This window comes from Balaenoptera physalus (genome assembly GCF_965194825.1).
Source record: "Balaenoptera physalus genome assembly, chromosome: 3".
Taxonomy (NCBI): Eukaryota; Metazoa; Chordata; class Mammalia; order Artiodactyla; family Balaenopteridae; genus Balaenoptera; species Balaenoptera physalus.
Genome location: NC_138890.1, coordinates 18,807,452 through 18,821,815, shown reverse-complemented (window position 1 = coordinate 18,821,815; position 14,364 = coordinate 18,807,452). Strand labels below are relative to the sequence as shown.

Sequence of the window (14,364 nt, the reverse complement as noted above, 5' to 3'; positions counted from 1 at the left end):
TAAGAAAATGGTCATAGAAACATACATATCGATAATTACCTTAAACGTGAATGGATTAAATGCTCCAACCAAAAAACACAGGCTTGCTGAATGGATACAAAAACAAGACCCACATATATGCTGTCTACAAGAGACCCACTTCAGACCTAGGGACACATACAGACTGAAACTGAGGGGATGGAAGAAGGTATTCCATGCAAATGGAAATCAAAAGAAGGCTGGAGTAGCTATACTCATATCAGATAAAATAGACTTTAAAATAAAGAATGCTACAAGAGACAAGGAAGGGACACTACATAATGATCAAGGGATCAATCCAAGAAGAAGATATAACAATTATAAATATATATGCACCCAGCATAGGAGCACCTCAATACATAAGGCAACTGCTAACAGCTATAAAAGAGGAAATCGACAGTAACATGATAATAGTGGGGGACTTTAACACCTCACTTACACCAATGGACAGATCATCCAAAGTGAAAATAAATAAGGAAACAGAGGCTTTAAATTGACACAACAGACCAGATAGATTTAATTGATATTTACAGGACATTCCATCCAAAAACAGCAGATTACACTTTCTTCTCAAGTGTGCACGGAACATTCTCCAGGATAGATCACATCTTGGGTCACAAATCAACCCTCAGTAAATTTAAGAAAATTGAAATCATATCAAGCATCTTTTCTGACCACAATGCTATGAGATTAGAAATGAATTACAGGGGAAGAAAACGTAAAAACACAAACACATGGAGGCTAAACAATACGTTACTAAGTAACCAAGAGATCACTGAAGAAATCAAAGAGGAAATCAAAAACTACGTAGAGACAGATGACAATGAAAACATGATGATCCAAAACCTATGGGATGCAGCAAAAGCAGTTCTAAGAGGGAAATTTATAGCTATACAAGCCTACCTCAAGAAACAAGAAAAATCTCAAATAAACAATCTAACGTTACAACTAAAGGAACTAGAGAAAGAAGAGCAAACAAAACCCAAAGTTAGCAGAAGGAAGGAAATCATCAAGATCAGAGCAGAAATAAATGAAATAGAAACAAAGAAAACAATAGCAAAGATCATTAAAACTAAAAGCTGGTTCTTTGAGAAGATAAACGAAATTGATAAAGCATTAGCCAGATTCATCAAGAAAAAAGAGGGAGAGGGCTCCAATCAATAAAGTTAGAAATGAAAAAGGAGAAGTTACAACAGACACCACAAAAGTACAAAGCATCCTAAGAGACTACTACAAGCAACTCTATGCCAATAAAATGGACAACCTGGAAGAAATGGACACATTCTTAGAAAGGTATAACCTTCCAAGACTGAACCAGGAAGAAATAGAAAATATGAAGAGACCAATCACAAGTAATGAAATTGAAACTGTGATTTTAAATCTTCCAACAAACAAAAGTCCAGGAGCAGATGGCTTCACAAGTGAATTCTATCAAACATTTAGAGAAGAGCTAACACCCATCCTTCTCAAACTCTTCCAAAAAATTGCAGAGGAAAGAACACTCCCAAACTCATTCTATAAGGCCACCATCACCCCGATACCAAAACCAGACAAAGATACTACAAAAAAAGAAAATTACAGACCAATATCACTGATGAATATAGATGCAAAACTCCTCAACAAAATACTAGCAAACAGAATCCAACAACACATTAGAAGGATCATACACCATGATCAAGTGGGATTTATCCCAGGGATGCAAGTATTCTTCAATACACACAAATCAATCAATGTGATACACCATATTAACAAATTGAAGAAGAAAAACAGTATGGTCATCTCAATAGATGCAGAAAAAGCTTTTGACAAAATTCAACACCCGTTTATGATAAAAACTCTCCAGAAGGTGGGCATAGAGGGAAACTACCTCAACATAATAAAGGCCATATACGACAAACCCACAGCAAACATCATTCTCAATGGTGAAAAGCTGAAAGCATTTCCTCTAAGATCAGGAACAAGACAAGGATGTCCACTCTCACCACTATTATTCAACATAGTTTTGGAAGTCCTAGCCACAGCAATCAGAGAAGAAAAAGAAATAAAAGGAATACAGATTGGAAAAGAAGAAGCAAAACTGTCACTGTTTGCAGATGACATGATACTATACGTAGAGAATCCTAAAGATGCCACCAGAAAACTACTAGAGCTAATCAATGAATTTGGTAAAGTAGCAGGATACAAAATTAATGCACAGAAATCTCTTGCATTCCTATGCAGTAATGATGAAAAATCTGAAAGAGAAATTAAGGAAACACTCCCATTTACCATTGCAGCAAAAAGAATAAAATACCTAGGAATCAACCTACCTAGGGAGACAAAAGACCTGTATGCAGAAAAGTATAAGACACTGATGAAAGAAATTAAAGATGATACCAGTAGATGGAGAGATATACCATGTTCTTGGATTGGAAGAATCAATATTGTGAAAATGACTATACTACTCAAAGCAATCTACAGATTCAGTGCAATCCCTATCAAATTACCAATGGCATTTTTTACTGAACTAGAACAAAAAATCTTAAAATTTGTATGGAGACACGAAAGACCCCGAATAGCCAAAGCAGTCTTGAGGGAAAAAAACGGAGCTGGAAGAATCAGGCTCCCTGACTTCAGACTGTACTACAAAGCTACAGTAATCAAGACAATATGGTACTGGCACAAAAACACAAACATAGATCAATGGAACAAGATAGAAAGCCCGGAGATAAACCCACGCACCTATGGTCAACTAATCTATGACAAAGGAGGCAAAGATATACAATGGAGAAAAGACAGTCTCTTCAATAAGTGGTGCTGGGAAAACTGGGCAGCTACATGTAAAAGAATGAAATTAGAACACTCCCTAACACCATACACAAAAATAAACTGAAAATGGATTAAAGACCTAAATGTAAGACCGGACACTATAAAACTCTTAGAGGAAATCACAGGAAAGACACTCTTTGACGTAAATCACAGCAAGATCTTTTTTGATCCACCTTCTAGAGTAATGGAAATAAAAACAAAAATTAACTAATGGGACCTAATGAAAACTTCAAAGCTTTTGCATGGCAAAGGAAACCATAAACAAGACAAAAAGACAACCCTCAGAATGGGAGAAAATATTTGCAAACGAATCAACGGACAAAGGATTAATCTCCAAAATATATAAACAGCTCATGCAACTCAATATTAAAGAAACAAACAACCCAATCCAAAAATGGGCAGAAGACCTAAATAGACATTTCTCCAAAGAAGACATACAGATGGCCAAGAAGCACATGAAAAGCTGCTCAACATCACTAATTATTAGAGAAATGCAAATCAAAACTACAATGAGGTATCACCTCACACCAGTTAGAATGGGCATCATCAGAAAATCTACAAACAACAAATGCTGGAGAGGGTGTGGAGAGAAGGGGACCCTCTTGCACTGTTGGTGGGAATGTAAATTGATACAGCCACTACGGAGAACAGTATGGAGGTTCCTTAAAAAACTAAAAATAGAATTACCATATGACCCAGCAATCCCACTACTGGGCATATACCCAGAGAAAACCATAATTCAAAAAAGACACATGCACCCCAATGTTCACTGCAGCACTATTTACAATAGCCAGGTCATGGAAGCAACCTAAATGCCCATTGACAGACGAATGGATAAAGAAGATGTGGTACATATATTCAGTGGAATATTAGCCATGAAAAGGAACAAAATTGGGTCATTTTTTGAGACGTGGATGGGTCTAGAGACTCATGCAGAGTGAAGTAAGTCAGAAAGAAAAACATATCGTATATTAACATATATGTGGAACCTAGAAAAATGGTACAGATGAACCAGTTTGCAGGGCCGAAATTGAGACACAGATGTAGAGGACAAACGTATGGACACCAAGGGGGGAAAGAGGCAGGGGGCTGGGGGTGGAGGTGTGATGAATTGGGCGATTGGGATTGACATGTATACACTGATGTGTATAAAATTGATGACTAATACGAACCTGCTGTATAAAAAAAAATTTTTTTTTAAGAATTAAGAGAGATAAAAAAAAATAGAATACAAAGAAGCTTTAGGAAAAGGTGTACCAATTTGGTTGGTCCACATTTTCCTTTTTATGTTTGCAAAAGACTGATGCATGATAAAACCATATGACCAATTAAGTCTAAATTTCTTTCTCTGTGTAAAATACAAATTATAAAGAATAAGAAAGTATATAATCAAATATTAATTAGCAGTATCTTTATCTTTCTAAAATATATAAAAATAATAATATGTCTTAAAACAATGGTACGTTTCCTTGGATTAAAAAAAGTTTGGTATTTTGGCCAAAAATAAATAAATCAACCCACAGTATAAGACCGAATCATCTCTTGTGTGAGGATCTATGTTAAAGATCAGATGACTAAGATGAAAAGTTCCAAGAAGAAGTTTATTATCCTTTAATCCTGAATTTAATTTCCCAAATTAAATTCATTTTATGTTGCAGTTCTGAGGTATCAAAAGCTTTTCTTTTCTTGGTATTATATATTATCATAATAACTCAGTATACCATAGGAATTGGAATAAAACGCCAGCTTTCGTTTCTTAGGAATATACTGATAGTCTCTGAAATTCATTTCTTTGTCTCTAAGCTTATTTTATTTTAAAGAGTATATATTTTATCATTAAAAAGAATATTGACAACTGACCTTTTTTGAAAAATAGTTATTTTGTATAATTTTTCTTTTGAAAACAGAACCGTCACTAAATAGTGATGTACAGAGTATGTGAGCTAAATGGGAGTGCAACACCAATTAAGATTTCATTTTTGAGAGCTAGAATGTTAAACTGGCCTTTTTATTTTATATTTTTATTTTTGGTGAAGAAATGGTTTAAATGGAGTTTAAAAATCAAATTCATATTTTGTGTCAGTGATACAAAAATCTTAATGGATATCTATTGAATTTTCTTAAATGCAATTTTACTGTTCCTTACTTGGGTATTTCTTTTGGTTAACTTATTGTTTCTGATTACATTTTTTACTTCCACATAATTTTTTCTTTATATTCCTGGTAAAAGGACAATAAAATTCAAATAAGATGTCAGGTGAGACTGTATTAAAAAAATTACCCTATTGGCAAAAAAAAAAAGTCTAAGCTGCATTTAAGTGTCTTATTGTTGGTAGTATTGATTGTTATTTTGAAACTATTATATGTAGATTGTAGGATAAAGCAAATAACTTATGTTGATGATATTAGAAGCCAAGAATCAGAGTAAGAGAATAAATATTTAAAATACAGAAATTATATAATAATCCTTTAATCTTATTATTGAATTGAAAATGTCAGTATAGACTCCTGGTTTATTTTCCTTTTACTAAAAAATACAGAGCTCCTCTGTCCATGGCAATGACAACCCAGTAACAATGAATACCTCTCTTTATAGAAGAATTCCAACTAATAAATGCAGAAGGGAACTTCCCTGGTGGCACAGTGGTTAAAGATCCGCCTGCCAGTGCAGGGGACACATGTTCGATCCCTGGTCCAGGAAGATCCCATGTGGCGCGGAGCAGCTAAGCCTGTGCACCACAACTACTGAGCCTGTGCTCTAGAGCCTGCATGCTTCAATTACTGAAGCCCGCGTTCCTGGAGCCCGTGCTCTGCCACAAGAGAAGCCACTGCAGTGAGAAGCCCACGCACCGCAACAAAGAGTAGCCCCCACTCGCCACAACTAGAGAAAGCCTGCACGCAGCAACGAAGACCCAGTGCAGCCAAATAAATGCAGAAGGAATGACAGAATTAGAAAATTATTTTACATTCTTAATAAAATAATGAATCTCCACTCCCACCCCATTCCACCCTCAGACTGCTCTAGGGTTATTTTCAAATACCATTTCCCACTCAAAAAAAAAAAACCCAGGCATCCTTGGAGAAAAGGCTTTTTTTAGGTTTAGGGCAGCAAATGTATAAGATGAATACTGTACTAGATAGCAAGGAAGCTATTGAAGACTAGTATGGTGGTATCAAAAGGACCTGGGTGCCATCTTAAAGGAGCTCCCTATATCAGTCAAAAATGAGACTGAGCATTCAGGGAATAAATACTGCAATTGATTGAAACTGCAGGTTGTTAGAGAACCAATTTGTTATTCTGAAAATCAGTTTTTAAAAACTGACTCATCTATTTTTTTCTGTACAAATTGTATTGCATAGTAACCAGCTAGTTAATGAGGGAAACTTCTTTATAGAAGAATTCCAACTAACAAATGAATCATAGAATTAGAAAATCACCATTTCATTACCCTCAATGAAATGATGGATTTATAGTGCTCATTTGTGGATGCTAAAATCAGGTGAAAGACCGATGGGAGCTTCATAATGGATGGATCAAGCGCTTAGGACTGTCAGAACCCATTTTCTCTTCCTTCCACTACCTCAGCACAGCTGCTGATTGTGTATCTGTAGAATAATGCTGTAGTTGGTGGTTTGACCCCACCTACTTGTAGTCTGGGGTTTGCAAGATACCCTTTCACCTGGTTTTGTTGAAGATGTTTGTGGGCTTTTACTTTTACTCTTAAAGTTTCTCTTTGCATTTTTATGAGGAAATTTGGTAAGATTTAAAAAGGTACACTGACACCACCACCTTGTCCCAGTTGAAGGCCATTCCATCAGGCTTTTCTTCCTGTCCTTCCACTGAACGGTTATTGTCGAGGCCACCATGACCTCTACTTGCCATCTCCAGTAGTCACTTCTTAGTTTTCGTGATACTTCCTCAAACTTCATACACCCAAAACTGAACTTTTGATTTCTCCTTCCAAATCTGCTCTTCCTGAATCTTCCTTATGTCATTAAATGGTGATTGTATTCTCTAAGCTGCTCAGCATCATCTTTGACCCCTTTCTTTCTCCCATATTCCACACTTAATCTATCAGTTCTCTCAGATCTACCTTCAGAATATATCCTGTATACTAACACTGAACAAAAAGGAAATTAAGGAAACAATTGCATTTACAATAGCATCAAAAAGAGTAAAATATTTAAGAATAAACTTAACCAAGGAGGTAAAAGACTTATACACTGAAAACTACAAAATGTTGCTGAAAGAAATTAAAGATGCAAATAAATGGACAGTCATACTATGTTCATGGATTAGAAGACTTAATATCGTTAAGATGACAGTAGTACCCAGATTCAGTGCAATCCCTATCAAAATCCCAATTACTTTTTTGCAAAGATAGAAAAATCTATCCTAAAATTCATATGGAATCTCAAGGGGTCCAAATAGTCAAAACAACCTTGAAAAACAAGAACAAAGTTGGAGGTCTCAAACTTCTGGATTTAAGAACTTAGTACAAAGCTACAGTAATCAAAACAGTGTGGTGCTGGCATACAGACAGACCAATGGAATAGAATTGAGAGCCCAGAAATAAACCCTCACATATATGTTCAAATGATTTTTGATAAGGTGCCAAGACCATTCAGTGAGGAACAGACCGTCTTTTCAACAAATGATGCTGGGAAAACTGGATATCCACATGCAAAAAAATGAAGTTGGACCATTACCTTACACTATGTAGAAAAATTAACTCGAAATGGGTCAGAGACCTTAGCATAAGAGCTAAAACTATAAAACAGTATAAGGGAAATGCTTCATAACATTGGATTTAGCAGTGACTTCTTAGATATGACACTAAACATACAAGTAATAAAAATTATAGATAAATTGGACTGTATCAAAATTTTAAATGTCTGTGCATCAAAGGACACAGTAAATTAGAATGAAGAGGCAACCCACAGAATAGGAGAAAATATTGGCAAATCGTGTATCTGGCAAGGGTTAATATCCAGAATATATAAAGACCTCCCACAATTCAACAAAACAAACAAACCTGATTTTTTAAATGGGCAAAGGACTTAAAAAGACATTTCTCAAAAAGAGATATATACAGGGACTTCCCTGGTGGTCCAGTGGTTAAGAATCACCTTCCAGTGCAGGGGATGTGCGTTCGATCCCTGGTCGGGGAACTAAGATCCCACATGCCGCGGGGCACCTAAGCCCACACACCACAACTAGAGAGAAGTCTGCGTGCCTCAACAAAAGATCCCACATGCCGCATCGAGGATCCCACGTGCCACAACTAAGGCCCAAAGCAACCAAAAAAGAGAGCGATATACAAATGGCCAATAATCACATGAAAAGATGTTCAGCATACTAATCATTAGGGAAATGCAAATCAAAACCACAATGAAATATCACTTCACAATCATTAGAGCTAATGTTTTAAAACAAAATAAATATTTCTTGGATGAGGAGAAATTAGAACCCTTAGGCATTGCAAAATGGTGAGGCCACTGTGGAAGACAGTATAGCAGTTCTTCAAAATATTAAACATAGAAATACCATATGACCTGGCAATTTCACTTCTGGGTATATACCAAAAGAATTGAAAGCAGGATCTCAATGAGATTATTTTATACCCATGTTCCAATAGCAGCATTATTCACAATAGCCAAAAGTGGAAGCAACTTGGGTGTACATCAGTAGATGAATGTATAAAGGAAATGTAGTGTATACATACAATATTACTCAGCCTTAAATATTATTAAGCCTTATTATTATTCAGCCTTAAAAAGGAAGAAAATTCTGACACATGCTACATTGTGGAGGAACCTTGAGGACACTATGGCAAGTGAAACAAACCAGTCATAAAAAGACAAATACTGTATGATTCCTCTTACATGAGGTACCTAGAGTAATCAAAGAAAAAGTAAAATGGTGGTTGTCAGAGACTCAGGGGGTGGGGGTGGAAGGAGGGAATGTTTAATGGATATAGAGTTTCAGTTTTGCAAGATGAAAGAGTTTGGGAGATTTGATGCATAAAAATGTGAATGTATATAACACTACTGAAGTGTACACCTAGAGATGGGTAAGATAGTAAATTTTGTTACATGTTTTTACCACAATTAAAAAAATTTTTACTTTGTAAGATATTTGTCTGTATAAAGAAATATGAGGGCTTCCCTGGTGGCGCAGTGGTTGAGAATCTGCCTGCCAATGCAGGGGACACAGGTTTGAGCCCTGGTCTGGGAAGATCCCACATGCCACGGAGCAGCTAGGCCCGTGAGCCACAATTACTGAGCCTGCGCATCTGGAGCCTGTGCTCCGCAACAAGAGAGGCCGCGATAATGAGAGGCCCCTGCACCGCGGTGAAGAGTGGCCCCCACTTGCCACAACTAGAGAAAGCCCTCGCACAGAAACGAAGACCCAACACAGCCATAAATAAATAAATAAATAAACAAATAAATAAATAAATAAATTTTTTAAAAAACTGCTTTAAGAAATATGATAATATATAGTGGAGTTATATAAGTAAAATGGGTGACAACAATAGCACAAAGGCTGAGAGGGATAAAATGAAAGAATATTGTCGTAAGGCTCTTACACTATATGTAAAGTAGTATAATCACCTGAAATTAGACTGTGATAAGTTAAAGATGCATACTTAAACCCTAAAGTAACACTACAAAGAGTTATAGCTAAATCCAACGAAGGAGACAAATGAAATTGTAAAAACACAAAACAAAACAAAAAACTCAATCCTAAACAAAACAGAAAAAAGCAGGAAAAGGGAATAAAGAACAGATGGAAAAAAAAAAAAAAGAACAGATGGGACAAATAGAAAACAAATACCAAAATGATATACATAAACATAATCATATCAATAGCCACATTAAAGTATACCCTCTAAACACCCAGTTAAAAGCAGAGGTTAACAGATTGGATTAAAAAAGGAAGACCCAACCATATGCTGCTTGTAAGAAACCTTTAAATATAAAAATACAAATAGGTTAAAAGGGTGAAGAAGGCTACACAAAACCAACACAAATCAAAATAAAGTTGAAGAGGCTAATTAATATCAGGAGATTTCAGAGCAAACCTATTGCCAGGGATACACTTAAACATTTATGCACATAATAACAAAGCTAAAAAAAATATGAAGTGAAAACTGATAGACCTGCAGTGAGAAATAGACAAACCTGCAATTATAGTCAGAGATTTCATTACCCCTCTCTCAATAATTGAAAGAATAAGGAAACAGAAAATCATTGAGTATGTAAAAGACTTGAACAGCATAGTCAACTAACTTTACCTGATTGATGTTTACAGAACACTCCCTCTAACAAAAGCAGAACATACATTCTTTGGAAATGCTCTCTGGGCCATAAAGCAAGTCTCAAATTTTAAGAGGATTCAAGTTACACAAAATATGTTCTCTGACCTCCTGGAGTTAAATTAGAAATCAGTAACAGAAAAATCTCTGGAAAACCCCCAAATATGTGGAAACTAACTTCTAAATAACCCATGAGATAAAGAAGAAATCAAAAGGGAAATTAGAAGATCATTTGAACTGAATGAAAATGAAAACACAATATATCAAAATTTTGAAGGTGCTACTAAAGCAATTTCTATATTAGAGAAGAATGTCTGGAATTAATACTCTCATCTTACACCTTAAGAAATTGGAGAAAGAAGAGCAAATTAAACCAAAAGTAGACAGAAGAAAGGTAATAAGAAAGATCAGAGCAGCAGTTGTTGAACTAGAAACAGAAAAACAGTAGAGAAAATTACTCAAAGAATTAGTTCCTTGAGAAAATCAATAAAATTGATAAGCCTCTGGCCAAACTGATCAGGAGAAAAAGAGAAGGCACAAATTAGCAATATCAAAAATGAGAGGGCTTCCCTGGTGGCACAGTGGTTGAGAATCTGCCTGCTAATGCAGGGGACACGGGTTCGAGCCCTGGTCTGGGAAGATCCCACGTGCCATGGAGCAACTAGGCCCGTGAGCCACAACTACTGAACCTGCGCGTCTGGAGCCCCTGCTCTGCAACAAGAGAGGCCACGATAGTGAGAGGCCCGCGCACCGCAATGAAGAGTGGCCCCCGCTTGCCACAACTAGAGAAAGCCCTAGCACAGAAATGAAGACCCAACATAGCAATCAATCAATCAATAAATAAATAATAAAATAAATCTTTTTTAAAAAAATGAGAGTGATGACATCGCTACAGATTATAGAGATAGTAAGGAAATCTTATGAACAAGTTTAAGCCAATAAATTTGACAACTTCTATGAAATGGATGAATTCCATTAGTGTGGTCATTCTATACTAATGACCAAAGCTCATTCCAGATGAACAGATAAATTAAATAGCCCTATATCTATTAAGGAAATTGCATTTAAAACTATCCGAAAAAAGAAAACTCCAGGTACAGATGGTTTCTGGTGAGTTCTACAAAACTTAAGGAAGAGGGCTTCCCTGGTGGCGCAGTGGTTGAGAGGCTGCCTGCCAATGCAGGGGACACGGGTTCGAGCCCTGGTCTGGGAAGATCCCACATTCCGCGGAGCAACTAGGCCCGTGAGCCACAACTACTGAGCCTGCGCGTCTGGAGCCCGTGCTCCGCCACAAGAGAGGCCGCGATAGTGAGAGGCCCGCGCATCGCGATGAAGAGCGGCCCCCGCTTGCCGCAACTAGAGAAAGCCCTCGCACAGAAACGAAGACCCAACACAGCCAAAATATAAATAATAAATAAGTAATAAATAAATTAAAGAAATCACTATTAAAAAAAAAAACTTAAGGAAGAAATAATAACAATTCTATGCCAACTCCAGAAAACTGAAAAGATAGGAATACTTCCCATTTCATTCTATGAAGCCAGCATCATCCTGATACCAAAACCAGACAAAAACATTACAAAACAGAAAACTACAGACCAGAATCCCTCTTGAACATAGATTTTAAAATTCTAAACAAATTTTACCAAATCATATCTAACAATATATAAAAATAATTCATCATGACCAGGTGGCATTTATCCCAAGAATGCAGGTTGATTTAACATTCAAAAAATTAATCAATATAATTTTCTATATTAACAGACCAAAAAAAGGAAAACCACATAATCTCAATAGATGCAGGAAAAAAACATTTACCAAAATCCAGCATATATTCCTGATTAAAAACTTTTAGCAAGGTGTCTGGGATGATGTAGGGTCCAGGGATGGCAGTGTGCAGGGCCTGGGGGTCAGCTGGCCAAGGGTTGGCCAACCTGCAGTATCCTTGGTCTCTCCAGCCCTCACCCAAGACTATCCAAGAGGACAAAGCCTCCCCGATGGCAGGCTCAGCATGTGGCAACCACCTCTCTGAGGGCTTCCTTGGGCCCTGAGCCAGACAGAGGGCCTGGTTCCTGGAATAACAGGCTGACAGTGACAAGAGTCCCTTCCCCTGGGCTGGGCCCCTCTATAGCCAGGAGCCAATGGCTCGGGACAGAGCCAAACCCTGTGAGCTGAACCAAGAGAAATACGATGCTGATGACAACATGAAGATCATCTGCCAGTGGGACAGCACCATGGGCAAGTCCAAATTTATGGAGAGATTTTTCATAGATGGATTTCAGCCACAGCAGCTGTCCACATACACCCTGACCCTGTATAAGCACATGGCCATGGTGGGCAGTATCTTACTGGTCTCATCCTTGTGGACTTTTTGGACACAGCAAGCCAGGAGCAGTTCCAGAGCACACATGCCTCCTACTGCAAGGCCCACGCCTACATCGTGGTGTTTGATGTCAGAGGAAAGTCACATACAAGAACCTGAGCACCTTGGGAAATGGGGCTTTGGGAGTTCAGGCCAGAGATCCTGTGCATCTGATGGCCAAAAAAAATGATGCAGACATAAAGGTGACCCCCAAAATCTTCAGTTTTGCCCAGAAGTTCTCCCTGCTCCCATACTTTGTCTCAACTGCTGATGGTACCAATGGTGAAAAGCTTTCCAATGATGCAGTTCAGTTGGCTGTGTCTTAGAACACCCTGTACACTTCATGGATGAGGTTTTGCAGGAGCTTGAGGACTTTGACTTGGATAGAAGGAGCAGAAGGAGGAGGATATGCCCAACTAAGAAGCAATGGGGCAGAATTGTGAGCCTATCTCAAAACTGAGAAGCTCTTCCAAGCCATCTCCCACTCTACCTCCTGAAAACCCACCAATCCAATTTGCCTCCCCTACTTCATGGCCCATGATACCTGACCCTCTCACAGTTGTCCCCTCCCCTGTACTCAGGGACAGGGATGGGGATAGCACCAGCTAGTTCCCTCAACAGGTGTAAGAGGTCCACATTAGACCGTAAAGCAGAATTAGAGATCAGTATTATAACCTTCCTTCCATGGCCAGACATTAAAGAGAATCAGGGATCATGCTTTGTGTGTCTCTTAGAAATTTAGGTGAGTTTTTTTTTTTCTCCCAGAACTGACCTCAGGGTCCGTTCATTGCATCTCCACCAAGGGAATGATTTCTAATCCTTGACTACCCCCATTTCCATCCCCGTGGAATTTGGGAAGCCTCCATCCTTTTTACACATGACCTACCATCCTTTTTCCTCTTTAGTCTCCCAACAAACTTTTTAAAAAATGGTTTTGAGCAGACAGCTGTTCACTCCACAGATTTTTGAGCACCTATGGTATTTCACGAGCTCTTGTAGGTACAGCCAAGACCACAGGCACAGATTTGCCATTAAAATCAAGTGAAAGCAGGTGTCAGATCTGGCCGTACACAAACTTTGTTGGTAAATGTCAAAGGTCAGTAGGCCATTGGGTCCAAACCCATTTGGATTACAAGAACTTGACTTCTTAAAGAGGTACCTTTAAAACCCCTCTTTCATCATATGAGGCTTTCCCTTATTTTTTGAAGACTAGTATGGACATTGTGTCTCCTTGGGTGACAGAGGCTGCAAAAGAACCATCCTGCTGCCTTTTCCGCTTCTTTCTAGTACTTGTGGTTCACTAATGTGTTTTTATGATCATCTTGTGCATTATTTCCATTGTTTTTATTTTTTTCTGTTTTTTTTTTTTAACAGTAAGGGTTGAATTACATTTTAGAAATCTCTTAGCAAAGTAGGCATAAAATGTAACTTCCTTAAACTGAAGAGGGGCATCTATGAGAAACTGACAGCTACCATCATACTTAAAGGGGAAAGACTAAATGGTTTTTCTTAAGATTAGGAGCAAGAGATTGATGTGTGCTCTTATGACTTTTGTTTCCACATTATACTGGAGGTTCTAGCCAGCACAATAAGGAAAAAGAAAAATAAAAGGTACCCATATTAGAGATGAAGAAGTAAAACTGTCATTTGCAGATGACTTTATTGTCTATGAAGAAAATGTGATGGCGTTTATAAAAAAGCTACTAGAAGTAACATGGGTTTAACAAGGTTGCAAGATGTAAGATCATTATACAGTTTTATAACTAATTTTTTAATATTTATTTTATTTATTTATTTGGTTGCACCAGGTCTTAGTTGCGGCCGGTGGGCTCCTTAGTTGTGGCTCACAGGCTTCTT

General features: G+C 37.6%; 1 protein-coding gene and 1 pseudogene across 4 annotated transcripts in view; both read left to right on the top strand.

The window, feature by feature from the left end:
• The window catches only part of RNF130 (ring finger protein 130), a 102,964-nt gene that overhangs the window by 62,910 nt on the left and 25,690 nt on the right, over positions 1-14,364 (top strand). The gene's annotated exons all lie outside the window — the stretch shown is intronic.
• LOC309656754 (rab-like protein 2B pseudogene) lies at positions 11,605-12,960 on the top strand (annotated as a pseudogene). Its single transcript has one exon. The product of its transcript is annotated as a rab-like protein 2B pseudogene (transcript).